This window comes from Vicia villosa, linkage group LG5 (genome assembly GCF_029867415.1).
Source record: "Vicia villosa cultivar HV-30 ecotype Madison, WI linkage group LG5, Vvil1.0, whole genome shotgun sequence".
Classification (NCBI taxonomy): domain Eukaryota; kingdom Viridiplantae; phylum Streptophyta; class Magnoliopsida; order Fabales; family Fabaceae; genus Vicia; species Vicia villosa.
In genome coordinates, this window is record NC_081184.1 from 141,640,331 (window position 1) to 141,665,819 (window position 25,489).

The 25,489-nt window shown below is 34.0% G+C and overlaps 1 long non-coding RNA gene, 1 other non-coding gene and 1 pseudogene across 2 annotated transcripts; 2 read left to right on the plus strand and 1 right to left on the minus strand.

Moving 5' to 3' along the window:
• The first annotated feature begins 1,529 nt into the window (after positions 1-1,529).
• On the plus strand, positions 1,530-13,604 carry LOC131602826 (uncharacterized). The gene is made up of 3 exons (XR_009284145.1): positions 1,530-1,911; positions 4,369-4,440; positions 13,328-13,604. It is a non-coding gene; the product is annotated as an uncharacterized LOC131602826 (long non-coding RNA).
• LOC131602825 (RING-H2 finger protein ATL2-like) lies at positions 7,082-13,056 on the minus strand (annotated as a pseudogene).
• Positions 13,605-17,747: 4,143 nt separating the features above from the next.
• Positions 17,748-17,854, plus strand: LOC131608415 (small nucleolar RNA R71). Its single transcript, XR_009285677.1, has one exon. It is a non-coding gene; the product is annotated as a small nucleolar RNA R71 (small nucleolar RNA).
• The last annotated feature ends 7,635 nt before the right edge of the window (positions 17,855-25,489 follow it).

Consider the following 25,489-nt stretch of genomic DNA (forward strand, 5'->3'; position numbering starts at 1 on the left):
GATGTTAAAATAATATCGGGAAAAATTTTAACCTTACTAATCGATTATCACTTTTATCTAATTGGTTAGATTCGTTCAAAATTGAGTCCCAAGCGATTAGGACAACACCTTAATGATGTGCAATGTCTAGATATCTTTTCCTCCCTATTTTGAATTTACATCCAATTATATTTTGAATATTTAATCGATTGGAATCATGCGCTAATCGATTAGATGGTCATAAAAAGCATTCATTTGAAGTTCCTTCTGGGCCAACCTTTAGCCTATAAATAGAGGTCAATTATATCATTTCAAAACATTCAGAATCGTATTTTCATGCAACTCATATCTCTCCCTCCTTCTCTAAACTTATTTTTTACTCTCTCTCACTAATATTTTAGCCTTAGAGCCTTTTGTGAGAAAAATCCTTTTGTGAGTGAGAATTAAGGTGTAATTATGGAAAAGTAGAATTGTATGTTCGCCAATGAACCTTTGTTTATACCTTGGTTGAACATAATATCAATTTAGAGATTTTATTTGGTATAGAAGCCAAACATGTTAAAATGTTGGTGCACGAGATTGTGTGATCCAGTCTCTCTTTAGATTCGAGATCACTCGATATTAAAATCTCATAATTTTTTAGTTATCCCAGTATAAAAGTAAAATCAGGTTAAAGCTTAGCCCGATATTAAAAGCTTGGATAAGGTTCGAAATTATCCTGATATTAAAGTCTCACAGGTTATTGGTTAGTCCGGTATAAAATCAGGGTTTAGAGGTTCGTGAGCTTAGTTTGTGTACAAGCTTACAAAGTTTATGGAAAGAAGAATAATCGCTTCAATCTATTGTGTGGAGAGGAGACTAACCGCTTCAATGTATTATTTGAAAGAGAAGACTCAAGTTGCCATATTCCAAAGTCTTGTATTGTTTGGTTGGAGGTCAACCAATTTTCTTTGTATAAAGGGGGGGGGGGTTCGTGAGTATATCCTATTAAAAGCTCTCAAGTTTATTGAAAACTCTCAAGATCCGTTTTTGAAAAGAGGAGTATGTTGTTTTGTTTTGACTGAACCTTTATAATTTCTAGTATTCTCTCTTTCCATAAACTCAATTAATTGTTGAGCTTTTATAATTCTAAGTGTTCTCTCTTTATCTAAACTCAATTAATAAATGAACATATTATTAGGTGAATGAGATCGTCTTCTGTTTATTGTCTTCAGCTTTTAATGCTGCCCCAAATCCAATGGGTGATATGCCATAAAAGAATAATGATTTAGCATATAAATAGACATATGATAAAATCTGAAGGTTTCAATTAGTGCTGAACAGAAGCAGCAGAAGAAAAGCTGCAGAGGATCCACATCCTATTATTAACATCAAATTGCTCAGACGCAAATTCCAACCCACTACAGTTTATTCATCTATTAAAGATCGAAATTTAGCCACTAAACTATTATTATTGGATTAAAAAAACTTTACCACAATGTAGTTTTTACCAAAAAATTGTCAAAAAAAAATAGTATATTCCAAAATTTCTTCTACTATGAACCGTTGGTTCGAGAATTTTACCAATGGGTCAAAATAAGTCATTTCATTTTCACCATCCTAGAAGTGGTGAAGTTTGATTTCTTCCCATTTCATTCCCGCCCAAAATTCACAGTGCTCCTAAAATCTTCCCCAAAATTGTCGAAACCCTACAATCTTCGTCCCTTGATCTCAAAAAGTCCCTAATCGTTTTGATGTAACAAGCATATCTCAGTTCAATCAATGACAAAATGCCCGAGCATTATTTTCCTGCTTCAATCAAAAACCTAATTGTACAGCACATACTGAATCAATTCCTTCCTGCGAGCGAACCATTACACGCCCACAAAACAATGTAGCAAAGCTTTGAGCTTGTTGCGAGCAACAAATTAGTTCATCTTGCTTCAATCGAAGGTGCGAATTCCCTCTACAGACAAATAGCATAAAAAATTTCATGTTCATTTGCATTCAAATTCCATCTATAGTTTTATTAAAACTAATTAACCATAGAAGAGAATGTTCCTATGCTTTATAATATTAAGCAAATTGGTCATTGGTAACATTTGTGATTGTGCTAGTATAACAGTACATGTGTCAAAGAGCTTAATATAAAGAAATGATTTTATTTGTTTGATTATCATTGATTCATTTGAATTGAGTTTTAAGCTATAAGATCAATGGTAATCTAGGTGAATGCATTTTGTAGTTACTATACACAGGTGTATGAATTAATATAGCTATTTTTTCTTGTTTAGTTAATCACCATTTTGTTCTACGAAATTGTAAGGATCAAACTATGTAGTCCTTTAAATTTATAATATAGCAGAAATTTTTAGTCACTTAAATTGAAGAATGTGAGTTGATTTAGTCCTTTCACCAGAATATCCCTTTAGGAAACATTCATCAAAACCGAGTAAAGGTTAAGACAAACTTAAAACCTTAAAAATTGTGGTGCTTAATCCTATCGGAAACCACTAACTATAAGCCGCATTCCGTCAAGGGGAGTCGACTCCATGGATCAAACGACGTTATAGTGTGGTGCTAAATTTGTTTGAACTTAACTGTCATTTTGTAAATTTGAGTGTAAATTATCCGACAATTTCAATAACTAAGATAGTGATTTACTCCAACAGTATTTATTTATTTATTGAGCCAAATTTTGGGATATCCAATTTTTTAGAGTATAGACAATTACAGAAACTGTAGCTCAATGGCTATTTATTGGCCATATGATAGTTATTATCCACTTAGACGTATGCATTAATTTGTAACTAGATACCAACGTTTCTTCATCGTGCATCACAATAATATTTTCTAACATCTGTCTCTATTTTTCATTCTCAAACTGTTCAGCCTCTCTTGTGAATGTTCTTATTCTGATTTCGTGTTATTTTAAAGGATAGCATCAAGGGCACATTATATATTGTTGGAATTTCCGCCTTCATTGCGGTTCGCCTCTAGTCGCATAAATTGCGGCATTTGACTTGCCTTTGCAGGCTCTAACAACTTCTTTGTGTTGGGTTTGAAGGAGTGAATTTAATCCCACATTCCTTTCTTAGAGATATGACCTGTGTTGTGTTTATAAGTGGGGGAGATCCTCACCTTACATGCCGGTTTTGTAGGCATGAGTTAGGTCCGACCAAATTCTGAAATGGTATCAGAGGCTATCATAAATCACTTGTTGGGCTTTCTGCATCGTCCATACTTTGGCCTCTTTGAGGCCCAATCATGAGGGGGTGTGTTGGAATTTCCGCCTTCATTGCGGCCTGCCTGAGTGCCCGTAGTCGCCTAAATTGCAGCATTTGACTTGCCTTCAGTGCAACCTCCAACACCTTGGAATTTTCGCTTCATTGCGGTCCACCCGTAGTCGCCTAAATTGCAACATTTGACTTGCCTAAATTGCAACCTCCCACATGCAATCCTTACCTTACAGTCATCGCGGTCCGCCCCTAGTCGCCTAAATTGCGGCCCGCCCCTAGTCACCTATATTGCCGCATTTAACTTGCCTTCATTGCAATCTCCAACATCTTGGAATTTTCGCCTTCATTGCGGTCCATACCCAGTCGCCTAAATTGCAACCTCCAACGCACAATCCTTACCTTATAAGCCGGTTTTGTAGGCATAAGTTAGACTCATCCCAAATTCCAAGATATATCTATAAAGGGAAATGCTGCAATTGCACTTTCTAATCTTCTAACAGAGTATGTTTAGCTTACACTATTACATTCCCTTTGCTTGCTACAAGTATTTTATTTTTCTTTTGAAATATAATGGTTGAATTTTATATTTTTACCTGTTAATCCTGCTATAAAAAAAAATACTTCAATGATTTATGTTTCATATATTCCACTTTTATATTGGTTTGAAATCATGTCAAAATACTTGTACACTTAAATGAGTCAATTTTCTTTCTGGGAAACATTTTTAGCAGTACTTTCCTGAACCCTCTTCATTACCCTTCAGTATCCTTACTTTTTCATTTATCTCTAACAAATTAGGGGAGTCGACTACACGGATCAAACGACGCTATAGAGCGGTTCTAAATTTGTAAGAATTTAACTGTCATTCTGTAAATTTGAGGAACTACATTATCCGAAATTTACAATTTCAACAACTAAGATGGAATTTACTCCTACAGTATTTATTTATTGAGTATAAATAATTACAGAAACCGTAGCTCAACGGCTATTTACTGGCCATATTATAGTTATTATCTACGTAGAAGTATGCCGTAATTTGTAACTAGATACCAAAGTTTGTGCACCCGTGCATCACAAGAATCTCTTCTAACATCTGTCTCTATTTCTCATTCTCAAACCATTTCAGCCCCTCTTGTAAATGTTCTTATTCTGGTTTCATTTTATCTTGAAGGTTAGCATCAAGGGAACATTATATATCTATCAAGGGAAATGTTGCAATTGCACCTTCTAATCTTCTGACAGAGTATGTTTAGCTTACACTATTACATTCCCTATGTTTTACTTTTTTCATTTATCTCGAACAAATTTATAATGTACTCATTTTGTCCTTTCCAATTCCTTACGGAATCTAATTGGTCATATAAAAAATAGACAGACAGAATCTAATTGAGGGAATCCACTTGCGTCTCTTTTTTGTTTTAATATTTGAAAATAAGTTACATATCTACTAAGCTTGCCTTTTTCTTTTCACAACACTAAGTTACACTTTTAGCCACAAGTCAATAGCATAATCATAGGAATCTTGCTGAGTGGAAAATAATTTTAGATGCTAATTATTGGCGCACTTGATATGGAATTTTTATTCTATCCTTTTATCTCTTCTATTATGCAATTTATGTATTGTGCGTACAACTTTTCAGTTTACCTGGTTTTCTTGCTGTCTGAATTGGTTGAACCTTAAAGAGGTCTTTTAATATGCACGTTACGATTAAATTTGATGCCATGGTTTGGTTATTTTGATAAGTTCGCATGAGTGATAAAACGGGTCAGCCCGTCCCGTTTTTATCCATGTTACGATTAAATTTCAAAAGTGGGATAGATTAACTTGAGTAGTCAAGTTGAAACTTCCACTCCACCTCTCAGCAGGTTGGCCCGTAAAAAAACTTTTTTTGTTACCATTTATATTCTATAAAAATAATAAAAACAATCAACTATCATGAGTTTAACTTAAAAAAAGTACCGGCAACATGAACATACACCCACACGGTTAAAGAACATATTTGATTTGATCATATACTTTATAAGTGAGAGCAATTTTCCCCTTACAAACCGATTTTGTAGGGTTGAGTTAGACCCAACACACACATTTTAAGATGGTATTAGAGTTAGGTTTAAGATACGTTGGGTCATCTGCTATCAAGTTTCCGCTATCGGGTCACCCACCATTTATATCCACGCTTAAACTTGATGTAGAATTTCTCACCTTTAGATGTAGATGTCCAGTCCTGAGCGTCCGGTAGGCTAGCTTGAGGGTCAAGTTCAAAACTTCAACTCCTCCAGCCTAAAACACCTAGTTAAACTGCCCGTCCCACAGGTGTCGACCGAATTTACCATTCCTTTAGTGCGGTCGAGATTTCATTCCGGTTGGAATGATTTAAAATAGTTGAACCATAACTTCGATTCAATAATGGGTTATTTTTTAAAAGATTGATAGAGTTTCTCAACTTACAATATAGGGAACATCACAATTTTCCTTAACTAAAAATTATCTATAATGCCACACTTACCCTATTAGAGAATATATAATGCGTTGAGCTTAGGCAAATCAAAATTCAGCCGCCCGGGATATAATATTAGTTACTAGTCAGTGTTGGCAACGAGTCTCCTTTGTTAGAGTACTATATGGTGTACTAGTATGTTACAACATTACCCTTTTAGACAGTACACTTATTTGATTGGAAATTGAATAGGTGGTTTCTTTCTCAGCCTCCATTAAGAGTTTATATGCTTCATTGACTGGATAAAGTACTCCACTTTATAGTTTTGTTTTTTTATTTCTTTCCTCCTAGTTAGTTACAGCCCTCTAGTGGTTCCTTCACATGACACTTGATGTGAACAAATGTTTTAAAACCTGAATTCAAGTGGTTGGGTATCTATCTTATTTGAATTATTTTGTTCAATTCAATAATTAGTTTAGTAAAGTTGGAGTTTATTTTCTTTAGAGAAATCATCACATATCAAATTTTTGATTAACTTTCACCAGAATGTGAAATTAACCCATACAAGTCTCAAAGCTTGATACATACATAATATTTTTCCACTTGTTACTATACTCTCTCCAATCTTATTTATAAGAAAAACTGTCATAATTTATTCACCTTTAATATAAGTAAAAGTCACAATATTCAACTTGAATTTACAAAATGCTTTTTATTTCATAAAAACTCACATTAATTATACGTTTCCAAAAAATTTGAGTGTCTGTATTTGTAATTTGTTACAAACACAACCTTAGATTTGTTCCTGAACCAGTAAAATTTTATGTTTTTAGCATTCAAAATATGCAACTTTAGTCGTGTGTTATCTTGCTTTAATTTGCTGTACTAAAAACCTTTGTCATTTTGGTTCCTCATTTTTTCTGCACATGGAATCTATGTGATCCAAACATCCTAGATTTCGGGGTGTACTCTCTCTGTTACACAATAAGTATCACCTTCATTAAAGTTGTTTAAAAATGAATATTTTTTTCACTTTTTAATGTACAATTACTAGTAGTATTAACTATCCAATTCTGTCTTCTAATCATTACTAGTATGCTATTTATAAAGCATAATTTTTTTTATTCGTAGATCAAATGATAATAGTCACCTTAAATTCACATACACAACTTTGGAATCTATGGTATGAACTCTGGTGTTGGCGTCCAGTCTAATAATATCAACTTTTGACAATTGAGTTAGGGTTTGCAGACCAAATCATCGTATTTTGTTCATGTATTTATGATGATAGGAACACACTAATAATTAATAAGATGAATTAGTAAAATTTCATGTTTTTACATAGTTTTATTATATTTGCAAAAACTTTAGACATTATTCATTTTAAAATAGAGGAAGTATTACATTTTGCTTAACTCGAATAATAACATGATTTGGCCTATAAAAAAGTTGTAATACTAGAAAACTTTCAAGTCACTGATAATGACGTGCACTTTAAATTTCAATATTAAACAGCAATCCCTTTATTCTTTCTTAAAATTAAAAGTAATCCCTGAATTCTTATCCAAAAACCTACCATGAATCTCTCGTGGGATTGTAATTTACATACAGTAACTTAATTTGAAAATCTATTTAAATTTTTTTCTATAGACAATCAAACTGGTTTCCGGTGATTTGAATTCGCATCCAGTGCGAACATGATTGAAATTACTGAAGAATATTTTTAAGACACTAAATTCTCAGTTCAAATAACTACTATTGTTAAAAATGTTCTCAATATTAACTAAAGTATATTTACATTTGATGTAAAACTACAGCAGCTAAAAGTTTCAAACTGTATTGAACAGTAATTAGCTTGCTTCTCTATAGTTACGTACAAAAGATTCAGCATCTAGGGGCTGAATCATTATAATAGTTTCTGGCACTGGCAGCATAGATGGTGCTTCCGATCCAACAATCTTTCGACAAGTCTCAAGGAGACACTGTCTACACTTGGGGCATGATGAGTGTGCCTTTAGCCATTTGTCAATGCAACGAGCATGAAAACCATGGTTGCATTTAGGCAAAATGCGCACTTTTTCACCCTTTGTGAATTCCGAGATGCATATCACACACTCTGAATCCAAACTTGGTAATTTCAACTCGGTTGAATAACTTACTGTTGGGAATGTTCTGAGAGCTTTCTTCTTGATTCCTTTGTTCACCAATTGAGGTGAAGTGCTGCTACTCGAACTCGAAGAAGAGCTGTTGTTGATGGCTACGTTTGAAAACCTTAAAGCACACCTTATAATAGAGTTTAACGCAAGTGAGCAAATAAGAGCACATAACAGAACTGCAAGTATCATCACAACATTTGCATCAAATTCACGAATTCCAAAATATGAGTCGGTTGAATTATGGTTGTGTGTGAGAACAGGGGAGTTGGCTAGTGGTTGTTGATCAATTGGGCCTTGAAAGAGTAACCTTCTTGTGTGGGATTCCACAAGAAGCTCATGAATGAGTTGTGAAGTAAAGGAAGTAGAAGCATACATGTTTTTTTTAATGAGAAACTTGGTGAGTTAGTTAATTAGAGCTTGATGGTTGTTGTTATATTAGTACTAGATAAGGGACTATATATAGGGAAATTATATAATATGGTAGAATTGATATGGTATCTGGCTTTAATTAAAGTTTGAATAAACTATTATTAATATTTTGGTGCCTAGTTGCTAGTTAATTTTTTTATATATATCTTTTTGCTCCACTGATCACTATGTATTTTTGTACATTATTTAATTTAATGTAATCTTTCTTTATAATGAAGTAGGGTCCATTTAAATTCCACTTTATGCGAAGCAGAATGTGGCGGGTGGCAACTGGATTTCATAAATCATGTTAGATATCAAATAGGAGAGTGCTGTTTCTTGTTAAACAAAGGACCCAGTGAGCTCAAAAAGGAACAGTAAAGAGATGAATAATGAATTGATGATAAAAAAATGTATATTAATTCAATGTCTCATCTTTTGGGTTTCTGTAAGAGAAAGAAATGGAGCTCAGTGGAAAAGTGTTGTGGAAAAGGTCCATTATTACTCCATTATTTTTGCTGAGCTTGTAGTGTCCTTTTGGTACTCGTGCAACACGACAAGTTGATGCTCAAAACATTAATATTCGGTTATTGAATTATGACCATTGGATTGTGAACTTGTGTTACGTAGTTCCACGTCACAAAAGCAAAAGTGAAAGTGAAAAAAAGATTGGGAAATAAATTACATAGCTTTTGTCCCGATTTGCATATAATGTCATTGCTGAGAATATCTTATCAACTTTGTAAATTAATACTAGTAGAGTATTATTTGAGAATATAGCCTAAACACTAGTAGGTATAACTAACTCTAGTTATGACAATTGAATAGGTGTGACTGACATCGGTCATCTTGTTATAGGATGACCTGCTAGACACTTGGCTCATATAAACAAGTGTTCTAACAAAATTTGTAATAAAAATTGAATTTGGAAAGATCTCAGTATCGGTAGTTTAATTTCTAATATAGTGTCAGCTAACTAACCCAATTCATGGTTGATGTCACACCACCACTGCCACCACGGTTATATGGCTCTGGTTGGCTCGGTGGGGGAGCAGAAGTGGATCCTAGTGTGGATCAAGGCTAGTGTTTTGGATGACTCACACTTGTGGAGGAGATTGTTGGGTTTCAAGTGTGAAGGAGGTAAAGTCCCACATCAACTAGGAATAAAGGAAATGTTTGGTTTATAAGAGAGGTGACTCATACCTCAATTTCCTTAAGGTTTTGCGTGTGTTTTTGGAGGATGTGATCTCAATATTTCTAATAAAGATTTGATTAATCACGCGTGTTTTTGGAGGATGTGATCTGAATCAAATACAATAAGAATAATTAAGAGATTCAGATTTATTCAAGATAATTAATCAAGATTGGAGATCATCATTATTGAAGATTGATCTCTTGTGTTTTTTAGAAAATCAGCCGTATTCAAGATGAAGATTCTACAAGGATTTGGAGCTGAACTTCGCGTGGCTATTTAAGGAGTTCATCTCCTTTGTGAAGACTCATAACTTCAGAGAAAATATCTACTTTATAGGAGAGTTTTTAGTCGAGTCTTTTTGTATGTAGTTTTCTCTTGTTAAACTCTATTAGTTAGTGACATTCATATTCATAGGAATAGAGTTTTGATTTGAGTTGTAATTGTTTAATAATTTTTATACTTTTGTAATTGTCTAAACACTTGGGAGAGTGTTTGAGTGAAAGTGAGAGGAGTATCTTATTCAAGGGAAGCCTGGGCGAATCTTCACGGGTAATATTAGGAAAGTGACCTTGAACTGAGATAGTTCAAAGTAAGCCTATTTGTCCTTCTGACTATTGGGAGTGAAGTCGTTCTATGGAGTCCTTAATAGAAAAACACAGGTAGTATTAGGAAGTGAGGTATTGAACAAGGTTTGTTCATCTAAGACTATTTGTACTAATACTATTGAGAGTGAATTTTCTTTCTTGGGTTGGAAGCCCCCCAGACGTAGGTGACGTTACACCGAACTGGGTTACCAATTCCTTTGTTCCTTATTGCTTTATGATTTAATTCCTGTTATCTGTTAGTCTCCTATAAGCACATTGAACACATTGTATCAGACATTATGTCTAACATCTTTTCTGCGAGGAACAAAATCTCAGTTACTATTTCTTAAGAGTCTGAGATCCAGAACCATGAACTTCTATAAATATCTCAACCTTGAGGTTGAGAGTGGATCCAATCTCATTTACACAAATACCTCATATACAGAGCTTTTCACCTTCCTATGTGATCTAGCTCTAAATCCTACAACAAACCCTAAAAGTCTATTCAAACCTTTAATCCCTAGGGGTTATCACATATTATACTTTTAGCAAGTACAATTGATGTCCACTATGGGGTCTCGGTAACACTGACATGGGCCACCATTACAACATTCAACCAACTTGTTGTCCTCCCATTCAACCTCTCCATTCATCATGGTGAACAAGAAGATAATAACTTCGGCTACCAATGAGTTCGACGACAAGGAAAATGCCATGGAAAAATGCGTGCTGCCATGGACAAGCTACATTGCCAAAACCTAACTTTGAAAGATAACGACCTCCATATCCAACAACACCAGAACAACACCAGCAAAAGATTCACCCTACATAAGAGGTGGAAATATTGGACCCTTAACCCCTCTCAGATAAGATATGAGAGTCGTCAATTCTAGATAATTTTAATCCGCCTTCGTTGGCTAAGTTTGATGGGTGCAGCTACTTGTATGAACATCTCTCCTCCATCAACACGCAGAGGACAATCATTGGAGCTGCTGATTCCTTAAAATGCAAGCTCCTATCTAACACCTTTAGAGACGCGACCCTGAGGTGGTACATAGATCTGCCTCGACTCTCCTTCAGCAACTATTATGACTTAGTAAAGAAACCAGTCCTCCAGTTTTCAACAAACAACCACAGAAAGATGGTTGCTGCAAGCCATTTCAACATTCGTCAAAGCCCCTTTGAATCTCTAAGGGAGTACCTTACCCACTTCAATGAGTGACCATAAAGGCCGTCCATCCAAACTAGGAATGTTTGTGGGAGCATTTCTAAATGGCCTTAGAGCGGAACATTTTAATGAATCCTCCACCCAAAGATCTGCGTCTTCTTTGGCTGAGGTGGTGATACACGCATAATGCTATATAAAGAGCGAGGAAATAAATGTTGAGAAGAAGACCAGAGATGTGAAAGAACTTATCTCTAATACTAACAACTCTTAGCAGTCACGAAAGGATCATTACACCTCGTCCATTAAAGACAAGACAACATTCAAGCAAAGCGGAAAATTCACATAGAGCTTCACGCCCAAATAATATGGTCATTTAAACTTTTTTGACGGAAGGTTTTTCAAAACTCACTCAAATAGCAGAGGAAAAATAGTTATTAATCTTTTTTTTTAACAAAAACATGTACGTGCTATAACCTTTTTTTATAAAAAAAATTGAAACAAACTAACCTTAATCTAATGTTCTACTCCTTGTAGATTTAAAAAGCCAACTACCCATGTAGTAGTATCATATTTCAAATTAAAAATTATCATCAGAATTTATTTTACAACTCTGAGACGCTCATTTATAGGACAGAGGGAGTAGTTATTAAACATTCGCCTACTCATTCTAAATTACTTCACAAAAAACATAAGAAAATTAAAGAGTGGTATGAGTTTCATGTATCTCCTAAACAACACCTGGGCAAATAATCTCTTTCCACAACAATGCTGTTAAGCAACATGTATGAAATTATAAACATAACAATTGAGTGTTCATATCTGCACTTTTTGAAAATGTTCAAAACTAAATGCAATTTCATTACAATAAGTTCTGTAACTTCTCTTCCATCATAGAAATTTGCTAACGTTATAAATCTTTGATCACGCAACGCAAATTACTTCTCTTCCAAAATTTATCTAGATTCTTTCACTTGTATGTACTATAATTTACACAAAATTACTTGATTTGAAAATCTATTCAAATTAGTTTTCTTGAAGGCATTTATATGATCGGTTCAAATAATTACTTACGCAGAATGTTGTTAAGAAAGTTGTTCTGATAATTTTAACTAATGTGTATTTACATTTCGGGAAAAAGCTTCAAACTGTAATGACCATTTATCTACTTTCTTCCCTATAGTTACGTTCAACAGCTTCATGGTCTAGTGGTTGAATCGTTATAGTAGTTTCCGGCACTGGCAGCACAATTGGTTGCACTTGTGACTCACCAACCTTTCTACATGTTTGAAGAAGACATTGTCTGCACTTGGGACATGATGAGTGTTCCTTTAGCCATTTATCAATGCAACGGACATGGAAACCATGGTTGCATTTAGGTAATACGCGCACCTTTTCACCCTTTGTGAATTCTGAGAGACATATCACACACTCCGTATCCAAACCTGGCAATTTCAGCTCAGTTGAATAACTCAGTGTTGGGAATGTCTTGAGAGCCTTCTTCTTGATTCCTTTGTTGACCAATTGAGGCGAAGAGTTGTTGCTTGAACTCGAAGAAGAGCCGTTGTTGATGGCTGCGTTTGAAAACCTCAAGACACACCTTATGATGGAGATTAATGCAAGTGAGCAAATAAAAGCACAGAATAGGACTGCAAGTATCATGACTACATTTGAATCAAATTTAAGGGCTCCCAAATATGAATCTGTTGAATTATGGTTGTTTGTTAAAACAGGAGAGTTGGTTAGTGATTGATGATCAACAGGGTTTTGGAAGAGTAACCTTCTTGTGTGAGATTCTACAAGAAGCTCATGGAGGAGTGATGAAGTAAAGGAAGTAGAAGCATACATTTTTTTTGTTTGTTGGGGAACTAGATGAGTCAATTAGTTAGAGCTTGATCAGTTAATTTCAGAGCTTGAGGGTTGTTGTTATATTATCCTAGATAAGAAACTATATATATAGGGCAGTTAGTTAATAAAGTAGAATATATTATTGATATGGTATCTGGCTTTAATTAAAGTTGGAATAAACTATTATTAATATTTTGGTGCATTATTCTTGTTAACTACTTGTATATTATGCAACAAGGGTATGGTGGTTTAATGTGTTTTTATCCTTTTATTTTCTCCACTGATCACTATGTCTTTCTGTATATGTAGTATTTAATTTGATTTGTATTTGTATAGGCTCCATTTGAATTCCATTATATCAAAGGAGATTGCTGTTTCCCACTAAACAAAGGACCCAACGAGCTAATTAAGTAAAGAGATAAGTCACTACAAAAATTTATTCCAGGCTAAAGACTTAAAAGGACTTCATGCAATGTCTCGTTTTTTTGGGTCCTATGAGAAAAATAGATCCAAGTGGACAAGTCTATGGAAAAGGTATATTGTTTTCTTAAGTGCAATGTCTCGAGTTTTTTTATTATTTTTATTTTTATCAATCAAGTTGAGTTTTTAAACATTAACACCAACCATCAAATTTTGGCCATAGAATTATATTGGTTTGAGAAACACCTATCTATCTAGTTTACAAATGAAGCAGAGAACCTCACAGTAAATTCTGGTGATTGATCTAGTGTCTTGATGCTCCAGTCTGATGTGAGGTATCTACAAATACTCTGATCCTCAAGTTAGTGACATGTAGAAGTGAGAGATATTTAGACTCGGAATAGTATGTAATTGAATATGATGCCTTCATTTACCTTTATAGTAAGGTACATAACAAGGTCCTCGTAACTCTAAAACCTTTTGCCCCTTACAATTATATTAGTGAACAAATGTTAGAAGATCATTAAAAATATGATCAGACGTTCCAAAACTTTATGACAACCCTGATCATGTGTCTTTCTCGAGCAGGTATATCTTAGGTTCTACGATACTAGAATATTCTTAATGAATAGCTGCTCTGAAGTGGGTGGCATAAATGACTTGCCATCAGTATTATGCAATTTTGAATCCTACAATCTGCGAGACTCCTTGTGATATGGTTCATATGTGTTTTTGGGATTGAATCGTACTGTTGATGCGAGTACAGGGCAATCAACAAAAGATTTGGAAATCTGGAAATTATCGTGTCCACAGAGGTGGTCGTTAGAATGCCATTCAACGGTTTCTACAGTTTCAAACTTGGATTTGAATGAACAAAAGTATAAAAACAGAAAAGTAAATATCAACACAAAATAATTCATTCTTCGGAAAGATAAGATTTATCAAGCTTTGCATACAATCAACTTCTCACAAACTGAAACTTATCGACCAGTTATACTCAACCTACAATAGTCGTCTATGTCATCACGTATCTTTCACATCAGTGTCCATCTATGGAGCACCTACGAGATCAACTCACAACTAAGGTTATCTCTAACACAAAATCGCGAGAACATCCGTATTCTCGTGTCGACGATCTCTCGCACGCCACTCAAATACGAAAGCATTGAGGACTGATACACAAGTGATTGTAAGCTCTAAATCTATTTCTAGAGTTCAGAAACTAACAGATAATCATCCTAGATAAGGATTCAAGAAGTTTATCTCTAAAGCAACCCAAATCCCGAGCACAGAGTAAAAATCTAAGACAACAATCAACATAGATTTATAAAGCAAGTTTTATATAACGCCATGGACGACAAATCTACACGAGTTCGAAACAAATACATTCACAAAACCCAACTATAAGAGAAAACACAAAGAGGAAGAGAAATGAACCAAAAATCTCTCGGTTTGTTAGCTTCGTTCGACGCTCAATCCACCTCCAATCATCCAAATGCAAGCTCCATAGTTGTTTTCTAACCTAATCTAACCTAAAAATGATAGTTTGATGAGTTGGGAACAAATACCCCAAAACATAACCTAAAAAATGTGATTTTTGCCCCTTTTAACTAGCTGCTGTCTCAGGCAATCTTGCTTAGAGAGCTTAGATTGCTAAGCGAGTAGCAGAAAAAAATAAAATTTTGTTTTTGCCATAACTTGAAAACCGTAACTCCGAATTGCGCCTGGTTCGAAGCGTTGAAAAACTTATTCAATGCTTTATCTAACAATGACCAAATGGAAACCGAATTGATGATTTTTCTCATTCTTATTTTGAGCCTATGGAAGCGTGCTTGAAGGTGGCTAAGCGAGCTTCTGCATGATTTTCATTTTATCGCTCCAAACCTGCAAAATCAAAGCCGTGCCTTCGACACTTTATTCCTCGAGGCTCCGATATACATAAATACCTATAAAAAAAGGAAAACTATTAAACGGTACACAAAATGAATCAAAACTCAAGAATACGAATACTTACTCAAAAGTTAAAATTTTATTACAAAAACCAAAAGAATAGAATCGATAAGTGCCACAATTATATACTCAAAATAACGACATTTTGGCACTTATCACATATCAATGTCCTTAGACTTTCAGAGATGTTTGGAGGCGGAGATGCATTTAAAGGATATATGTGGAGTCTGTTAGATAGATTCAACGATCTTTGTCCTAAGCTCTTGCGAGATTCATACAATGCTTGATTGAAGTATATTAGGCCTTGGCCTAAATCGTAACTGTAGCCCCCAATGGCAGGGTCAACATAGTTGAACTGTGGTTTTTTGTGTGTGTTGTTGAGCTCATTGAGGATCAAACATCTGGTAAGGTTGCAAAATTCATTTGAACCTTCCTTTAAGTTTTGATGAAATTTATTTGGCATAGTCTACCGAATATCCTAGAGGAACAAATTATTTGATGGGGTTCCCCGACAAAGGCCCACTATGGAAGTTGAAGGGATAATGGCGTCCCGTATTGTGGGAAATGATGAATTAAAAAGACTTCATGAAGAAAGTTGGTTTCGAGATGCTGAAGAGATTGTGATTCTGATCACTGAGAACTCTCACCTTACCAAATTGTGTATTGAGTTTCAAAAATAGAATAACACACTTCATAATTGAATTATCATAAAGACCGTGGGTCTATATGTGTATAAAAATATAGTGGATGAGTGGATGAATAACCGCTAACTTGGGAATTTGTGCCCGGTGTCTTTGTTAATTTTTTGTCTTTATTTAGATCTATGATATTTGTATTCGACTTTACATTGTGTATTTTGGTTGACACCCTTACCCCTTTCCATTTGTCAGTAATCAAATGTGCCTACATATTGCGTCCTTTCTTAATTTGTTAAGAATTTATTTATCTTTTTCGCGTGTCTCTACAATAGGAGTTTTCCTAGCCAAGAGATGTCCTCTGCCTTCTCCTCTTCTTGGCTACGGTCTTGGACATATGGTGGACTACTTTGGGGAGTGTTTTACTTATTGATTGCCAATCAATAAGATATATTCCTTTTCTATCATGGGAGACTTGTATAAGAGGTGTAACATTTTGTTTGGAGGAGGGAACCGACATCGCTTTTGTTGGTTGTTCTGTTGCTTTCTTCATTTTTTACTATGCCTCAAATGGGCCTTATCTTTGATATTTAAATGTGCAATTATCAAGTGTGTCCAATGATTCAATAATATTTTGTTTTGAATCTTTTTTGTGGTGGCTTCAAAAGGCCTTGTTAGTAATATAATTGAGTAAATGTGTGTGAAAGATAAATTTTATTTGATGATAAGGCAGGACTATCATATAAGTTTAGATGATTGGAAACTTCAAACAAGCATTTTCCTCGTTTTAACCACTATGATGGTGAGGTGAGAATTTCTCAGTAAGCAGTCTTTAGAGTATGACGACCTTTTTTTTGGCTTACCATAATTTGTTGATCTGCCTAGGTCAATGTTGAGTTTGATCGATATGTTGTCAAGATTAATGTTAAGGCACTGGACTTTGTTTTCTGATCTTTGAGTATCTCTTGGTCTTCCATGACGTCAACCTCTTTGCTCTTGAAACAACTTCAATCCTTCATTGTGGCAACAATCTATTTCTCTTTCAAAGCTATTTCTTTTTATGCATGTGCAAGTAAGTATACACAATCAAACTAATAGTAAGTGATAAGAAAAATATCAACCCCACTAGGATTGAATTAAACATTTTGATAAATCATTTAAACTTGTAAAATAATGCATGAGCTATTGTAACAAGTGATTGTGTGTCATGTAGTAAAGTTATGCTAATAAGATAGAAATAACACGGGTTTAACATAAAGTCTCATTGACTTCATGACCTTTGGCTAGTTTTTAAGTGATAATAGCAAATGTAGCTCGTGTTGTTGGTAGTGACAATTTCAATCAATTCAAAACCCCAAGTGTATGATTTGAATAATAATGCTCTACCAAATGATATATCCAACATGTTTCTTAAAGATGACATTAGACCATTGGAGAAAGTATCATATTGTATAAAAATTAATGGCTTAAATGCACATTTGGTTCCTGTAAGTTAGTGAGTTTTTAATTTTCGTCCTTCTAAGTTTTTTTTTTGGTCTGAGTCCCTATATTTCACTTTCGCGATCGTTTTAGTCCCTCAAATCAAAATCCGCAGGAAAATTGCAAATTTTTCTGCGGATTTTGGCTTTACGAACTAAACCGCAAGCAAAAACTAAGTTATCAGGACTCGACCAAATAAAAAACTTACAGGGACAAAAATAAAAAACTCGCTAACTTATAGGGACCAAAAGTGAATTTAAGCCAAAATTAAAATACCACGATGGGGACATCGCCTCAACAACTTTTTGAAATTTTCCTAAGCATCAAATAAAGAATCGTCTCCCTCTTGTCAAAATGAAGTGATTTTGTTTCACATTTTGACAAGTGGGAAATATTTGGCTAAATTTTTTCAGTCAATTCATTCCATGTGGCTATGGAATTTGGATCAAAGGAGTTGGGCCAACTTTTCTTAGGGATTTTGAAATTGCTTGCAACTTTAACGAAATGATTCAAGGGAAGATAAGAATCATCAGTTGCAGCATTTCTGTATTGTCCAATAGCTTGCACCATTTGGAACATCATAGGCTTGAATTCAAATTGGGTGATAGTAATATTTGATTTATTGATACTAGTATTCACAACATTAGGATCAAAGATTGCATAATCTATAATGTTTCTTGCTTAGCCATTGGAAATGCCAATGATATCTTGATTAGCTATGGTTTCTTCTTCTCCTTCTTCTTGTTGTTCAATTTATACTCCAACTTGCTAAGTTTAGGAATAGGTGTTTGAAACAAAGAACAAACTTGTTAAATTATGAGAATTTCTTCACCCACCTCCCAACCTTCTTGGCCACCTCCGGTGAATTTACCACAATACCCCTTGTTTCGGAAGTTCATTTCCGAAACGGTACTTTTTTTTGGAAAAAAGGTGTTTTCGGAAATGAACTTCCGAAAACGTGTTTTTTTTAATATAAAATATTGATTTCGGAGATGCATCTCCGAAATAAAGTCACTTTTCAGAAAATGTGATGTTTCGGAAGTTCATCTCCGAGCGCACCCCCCTTGGAGGAATTCGGAAATGCACTTCCGAAAATAGGTCTGGACAGAAGAAAATGAACAATTCGCTTTATTTAATCGGGTGAAAATTACAACGATAATATTACATAAAATTAAAGTTACATATTGTTAAACACGGGTAGGTGGGGATGAGAGAGTGGTGGGGAGAAAAAAAGGCTTCCAAATTTCAAAAGGTTTATTTATTATTTTAATAAAAATACGTACAACTGAAAGTAACAAATGACGGAGGAGGTGTAACCGGAGCCGAAACATATGACGGAGGAGGTGGATGTCCGGAGGAAGAAGACCCGGAGGTACGTCCACCGCGAGACAAAGGAGCCAATCAATGTAAGCTATAATTTATCATTATCATCAGGGGACGTCATTACAAAAAATTGGAAAAAAAATCTTATTATTTTTAATCTTGATTTTTTAGAAATGACCTCCCCAGATGATAATCATAAACTATAGCTTACATTGATTGGCTACTTTGTCTCGTGGTGGACGTATCTCCAGTTCTACTTCCTCCAGACATCCACCTCATCCGTCATATGTTCCGACCCCGGTTACCACTTCCAAAAACTAACATGATAAATCCAATACAAATACACTGTGCGATACAATCCGAAATCAGAACAAAACAAAACAAAAACATGTTATTCTGCCCGACGAGCGTTACAAAATACACATCAAACAAAAAAAACACGTTATTCTTCCCGACGAGCGAACTCCTCCGAATGAAGATAATTATACCAATCCTCATCCCACTCAGTCTCAGAACCATCAGCGTTGATCACGACTCTCACGCCTGAAGATTGAGCTTGAGCATCCGGGCCCCGGGCCCCCTGGGAACGAGAAGTAGAGCCGGTCGAAACCTTCTTCTTCTCCTTCACCTCCTTCACCTCCTTCACCTCTTTCTTTGAAGAATCCTTTCTTCCCTTAGCGCCCTCTCTAGAAGACATGTTCCTGTAAACAATTGAAATCGATTAATATGCGCAAAATAAAAAACAAAAAAATTTGAACTTCTGATATATTTCGGAAGTTCATTTCCGAAAACTGGGATGGAGGTGTTTTCGGAAATGAACTTTCGAAACACCCCTGCGATGCAATTTCCTGCAACTTCCATGGCAGACCCCTAAATCAACCTTCAAACCAAATCAAAATGCTTCTAAACAACCTAAATACTACTAACAACCTAGCCATATATCATTTATGCAATTAAAACCCTAAATAACATGCATTTGAATAATAGATCTAAAAATTTCAAAACTTACAAAGTGTTAGGATTGAGGGCTTTTGAATGTTGTTTAGCAGTGTGATTGGAGCCTTGATGCAGCTTTGGAATTCTGTTTGCACAAATTTTCGCCTCTGCCACTTTTTGTTTTGATTTAGGGTAAATGATTGGGGGAGGGGGAGTGTTTTGATAAATCTGCAGAAATCGCAGTATTTCGGAAGTGAACTTCCGAAATAATTGTTTCGGAAATGAACTTCCGAAGTAAGTCAATTTTTTTAAAAAAACACGCTTTTGGAAATGAACTTCCGAAGCAGGGTAGTTTTGGTTTTTCGCAGGAGGTGACCACCCATAGGGAGGTGGGTAAAGAAATTTTCTAAATTATCCTAAAGATTCTGAATGTTGTTTTTCTAGTTCTAGATCTTCTTCGTATTTCGTGGAAATCAACTTGTGCATGGAGGGTTTCTGACGCAACAAGTCGTTTCACTTGAGGAAAAAATAGCTCAATTGCTCAAATGAATTATTTCACTAGTTAAGATGAAAAATTAAAGTTTAATCATACAATCCCTAAAACAGCTCCAACAATTTTGTTGCTTCGTTATGCATGTGCAAGTAAGTCTACACATTCAAACTAGTAGTAAATTCAAACTAGTAGTAAGTGATAAGAAAAGTATCATTTCCATGAGAATTGAATTAGATTTTTGATAAATTATATTAAATATTCTAAAATAAAGCATGAGCTATAATAACACATGATAATGTGTGTTACATATTGAAGTTATTGGAAATGAGAGTGAAATAGGAAAGGTTTAACACGGATTATGAGAATATGTTAGAAAATGACCCATTTCATGAATTCATCTAATATTTATATATGACATGTGGTGTCGTGCCACAGAGGCCATGACTAAATCTTGTGATGTTTGTTAACAACATGAAAATTTGCAATTAGTCACTATGGATCGTATGTAAAAGCCTCATAACTACACCAATACACTTTAACATGATAATTTATAGTCAGTAGCCAATGTATGTATAGTCACTAATTTACCATATTAGTATTGAGGAGTCTGGGAGAATCAGGAGCACCAATGAGAGTAATGCTCCAAGACCACAAGAGAGGGAGACACCACATCTCAACTCAAAATCTTAAGGTTTTAGGTAAATGAGTTATGCCTATTATAAATCCAAAATTCCATCCATTCATAGGCAATGTAGGACTTTAACCGCTCACACTTGCACCCAACATTCTCCCTCACAAGTGTGAGTCTCCCACATCCTATAACAAGATCCAACACTAGTTCCAGCTCCCACTCCCCCACCAAGCCGAACCACGACTTTGATACCACTGTTGGGGAGTCTGGGAGAATCAGAAGCACCAATGGGACCAATGCGTCAGGATCACAAGAGAGTGAGACACCACATCTCAACCCAAAACCTTAAGGTGTTAGGTAAATAAATCATCTCTCTTATAAATTCAACATTTCACCCATTCAGAGGAAATGTGAGACTTTAACCATTCACACTTGCACCTAACAATTAGTTCTTAAAATCGATTTGTTAAATGCTACTGGTGGTTATGTAGGCCCCATTTCAATTCATTTTCCATAACCTTGGTGATTCTGTTTGAACACGTAACTGCTTCCCTAATTCTCACGATTAATTTACAAAATAGCTACACACTATTTATCGCTACATAGAAAGGTTTTATATAACACAGAAGTGCCGCTTGAGCTGAAGGTAAAACTGGTTTAAGATTAGTAAGACTTGCAATGTTGTATATGATAAAATATTGGATGGTTAAGAACTAACAGGAGAATAAGGTAAGTGTATTAGTGACAAGAATATTGTGTTGGATGTGTGGTATGACTAGACGAGATAAAATAAAAGTGATAATATTAAAAAGAATAATAGGGTAACACCTATAGTAGAAAAAGATGGTGGAAATAGGCTTAGGTGCTTTGGGCATGTAAAGATAAGACATGTAGGTTCTATTGTAAGGAGAATATATCAAATAACACGAGTCAAACAACTAGAAGTATAAGAAGAAAAAGAAAAAAAATAAAAGAAAGATCTCGAGACTAACAATTGGATAGAAACATAGTTTTTGATATAACAACATGATATAATTTGATCCATTTAACTGACCCCACTTAGTCTGATAAAACTTGATTCTTGGTGCTGTTGTTGTTTTCGTCTTGGTTCTTTTGCTAAAATGACCTCTCAGTATAGGATCATATGGTTGATATTTTTTTATTAGGTGTCCTTCTAGAGCATATTCATCTTAGGTTCCACGATACTAGAATATTTCTCGTTGACAAATACTTTAAGACAATTTCTTTATAGACCCCCCCTGTTTTCTTAGGAACCGCAGTGAAAACCTCAAAATACCCTTATATTTCTGAAGTGCATCCCCGAAGGCACATTTTTTTTGAAAAAAAGTGATTTCAGATATGCACTTCCGAAAAAAATCATTTTTTAAAGAAAAAAAAAGTGCATTCGGAGATGCATTTCCGAAAGTGCACTTCCGAAATATCATCACGTTGTAGTCACTACATCGACCCCATCTACCAAGGCTTGCCGATGCTCTTTTTCATCAAGTTTTTGCTATTTACAACAATACTCTTTCTAAAAATGCCCCGATTCGATCAAACTCCTCTAAGCACATAGAAACAAGGGCTACGAAACACCTCTACCAATTACAACCGAAGCTTTAGCAGAGATGCAACCCAAAGCACAAACCCAAAAAACAGCCAAACAACACAAAACAATGTTAAAACTCAATGCCTCTCCTTTAAACAAAATAAAAGTGCCCTTAACACACTAACTACCAAACCATCCGATCTGACGATAACAGAAAAAGAAAAAAAATGGGTTTTTGTTTCAGAGAAGAAACCATGGCATGTTTTTGGAGATATATCTTCGAAAACACCAAAAAATAAGTGTTTTTGAAAATGCATCTTCGAATTCTGAGAAAAAATAAAAAAAAGTGATTTCGAAGATGCATATCTGAAATCAGGGATATTATGAAATTTTCAGCAGGGATTCTCACCCCAAAAAATCTATAAAGAAATTGTCTACTTTAAAGGATGATATAAACATCCTTGCGTTATTGGGGAGACGCAAGCCTGCAAGTTTGTGGCCCGTTAGGCTCTTCGCCGTGTGGTTCCCATGTGTTATGGAATTTGGTTGTACTAGAGCCCCTAGACTTTCTGATTTGTTAGGAGGTGATGCATCTAAAGTACCCTCATGGGATCCATTAGATAGATCTTACGGTCTTCCTCCCAAGCTTTTGCGAAGTTCATATCTAGCTTGATCAAAGTATATTAAATTACCTACTCTATTTTCACATTTCAAAAGCAAAAGTGAAAGATATATATTTTTTCAATATGCACTGTGAAGTGAAATAATTTTATACTATCAACCAATCATCGACGTATATTCGGCAAAATCACACTTAAATTTTAAAATTATTTTGATGATATTGGCATATTGTTGATTTTTTATTGAATGACCGTGTAGAACTATTTTACACTATTAATACATATCCATAAATTTATCAAGTCATATCAGTATTTTAAAATTAAAAGCGTGATTTGGCGGGATACATATCTTGTATTGGTTGACAGTGTAAAAATATTTCACACTATAATGCATATTTCATTTTCTCATTAAATAAATTTTTTAAAAGTTATTTAAATATGAGATTAGAGATAGAGTACTGACAGTGTAAAATAATTTTACATTGTCATCCATTAGAGATTCATTATTCAACTATAGGTCCGTTTGTTTTGGCTTTTTTAAAAAATGATTTTTATAGTGTTACATAATTTTGTGAATTTTTTTTACAAAGAAACTTTTTATAAAAGCTTCCAATGAAAATTTTGTTTGAATAGTTATTCTTAAAATGTGATTTTAGGTATTTGATTTATTTATGGAAAAAAATTGGATATCAAAATTTTAAAAAAATCACTTAATTTTGAAGCTATTTCAAATAGATTTTCATAAAAATTATTTTTAAAATACAACTTTTTCAAAAAACTACAATTTTGACTAAGTTTTTGTCTTCAATAATGTATCTTTATGTTATAGGATGTCCAAATTAATGTTTCATTTTAGAAAAAACGAATATAAAAAAACTTGTAATATTTTAAAAAACGATTTTGGAAAATCTATTTTCAAAAATATAAAGAAAAAATCTATTTTTTAAAGCTGAATTAAACGGGCCCTATGTCACACAACTAAATTAAAAATATCAGTATGATTTGACATAATACATGATTATGATGTTTGACGGTGTAATTTTTTTTACATTGTCAGTGTATATTTTTTTCTCAGAATTAATTTTTAAAATAATTATACATATATTTTTGAAGTTTATGGATCACACTTCATTTATTATATTTTATTTTGATTTCTTGATTGTGAAATTTTCTTTTAAAAAAAAAAAGGCTAACGCTCCACTTGAAAAATATATCAATACCACAAAAAAAAAGTCTTAGTCTGAAATAGAATACCTAAATTTTTTAACTAAATATATCAAAATCGTAGTTTACTACATTTAAAATTGTAGCTTTTATCTTTTAGAGAGGAAATCTAGTTGATACAAATTTCAAACAAATTCCGAATACTGTTGCTGTTGTTGCTGTTACAATGTTTTGTTACACTCCTTTATACGACAAAAAAGAATAAGATTTTGATATTCTTTTACAAAAAGAAACAAGATTGTGATCTTACAAGTGTGATTATTTGCATTTTGTTATTGAATAGTGGCACTTTACTCCGAACATTCCGAACTATAACGATAGTTGCTTTACACTTGCATTAATACAATTCTTTTATAAGGAGTGGAAATTTAACCGTTGATTAGAAAAATAAATGATTAAGACGTGACTAAAAGTCATTATTTTTATAATATATAGTTCAATTTTTCAACCAAATTTCATCCTCTAATTCACTTTAGAATATTTAATAAACTCTTTAATGAGAAGTATCATAATTTTATCAAATAGAGAAAAGTGAAAAAGAAAAAGAGTCATTTGAATACCTAGTCACATATCACAATAATATTAAAATTACAAAGTAAGTGTGAGGTTAAAAAAAAAAAAATTCCTACTTGCAGTTCATTTATATTATCTTCTAATACAATCTTGTGTTTTGATCTTTCTATTGGAATTTTCAGAATTAAATGTTTTTTTTAACTTTGTTAGATTTCTTTTCTTTTATACTACTTTTAACTCGGCCATATTGTTCAATGTGATGGAATCTATTCATTTAGATGCTTTGTTTTCTTTATTTTCAAGACACATTTTTCCATGATTAGATTTTTCAATCGTGGGGGAATATGACACGTTTTTATAAAATCAAAATTAATTTACATTTCACCACGATAAGATTTTTTAACCATGAGGTAATGTCTTTCTTAGGGACTCGCTTCGATTCTCAGCGCATACAATTTAGTTTTTCAATCATTTTATGACACTTTTACATTGCAATATCTTCATTCATTTTTTACTATATATCTTAAAATTTTTGGCGTTGAAGATCAATTTTAAGTTTCAAACATACCGTTTACTTGATAAAGTGAAACTTGATATTAATCTTCAAACCATATTTTTTAATATACCATTTTAGTATCTTCAAATCTTAAACCTTCATGGTCAATGGTACAACAACGCAACAAGAATGGAAGATGGAGTTTGGAGGGGAAATGAGTTAGGTTTAT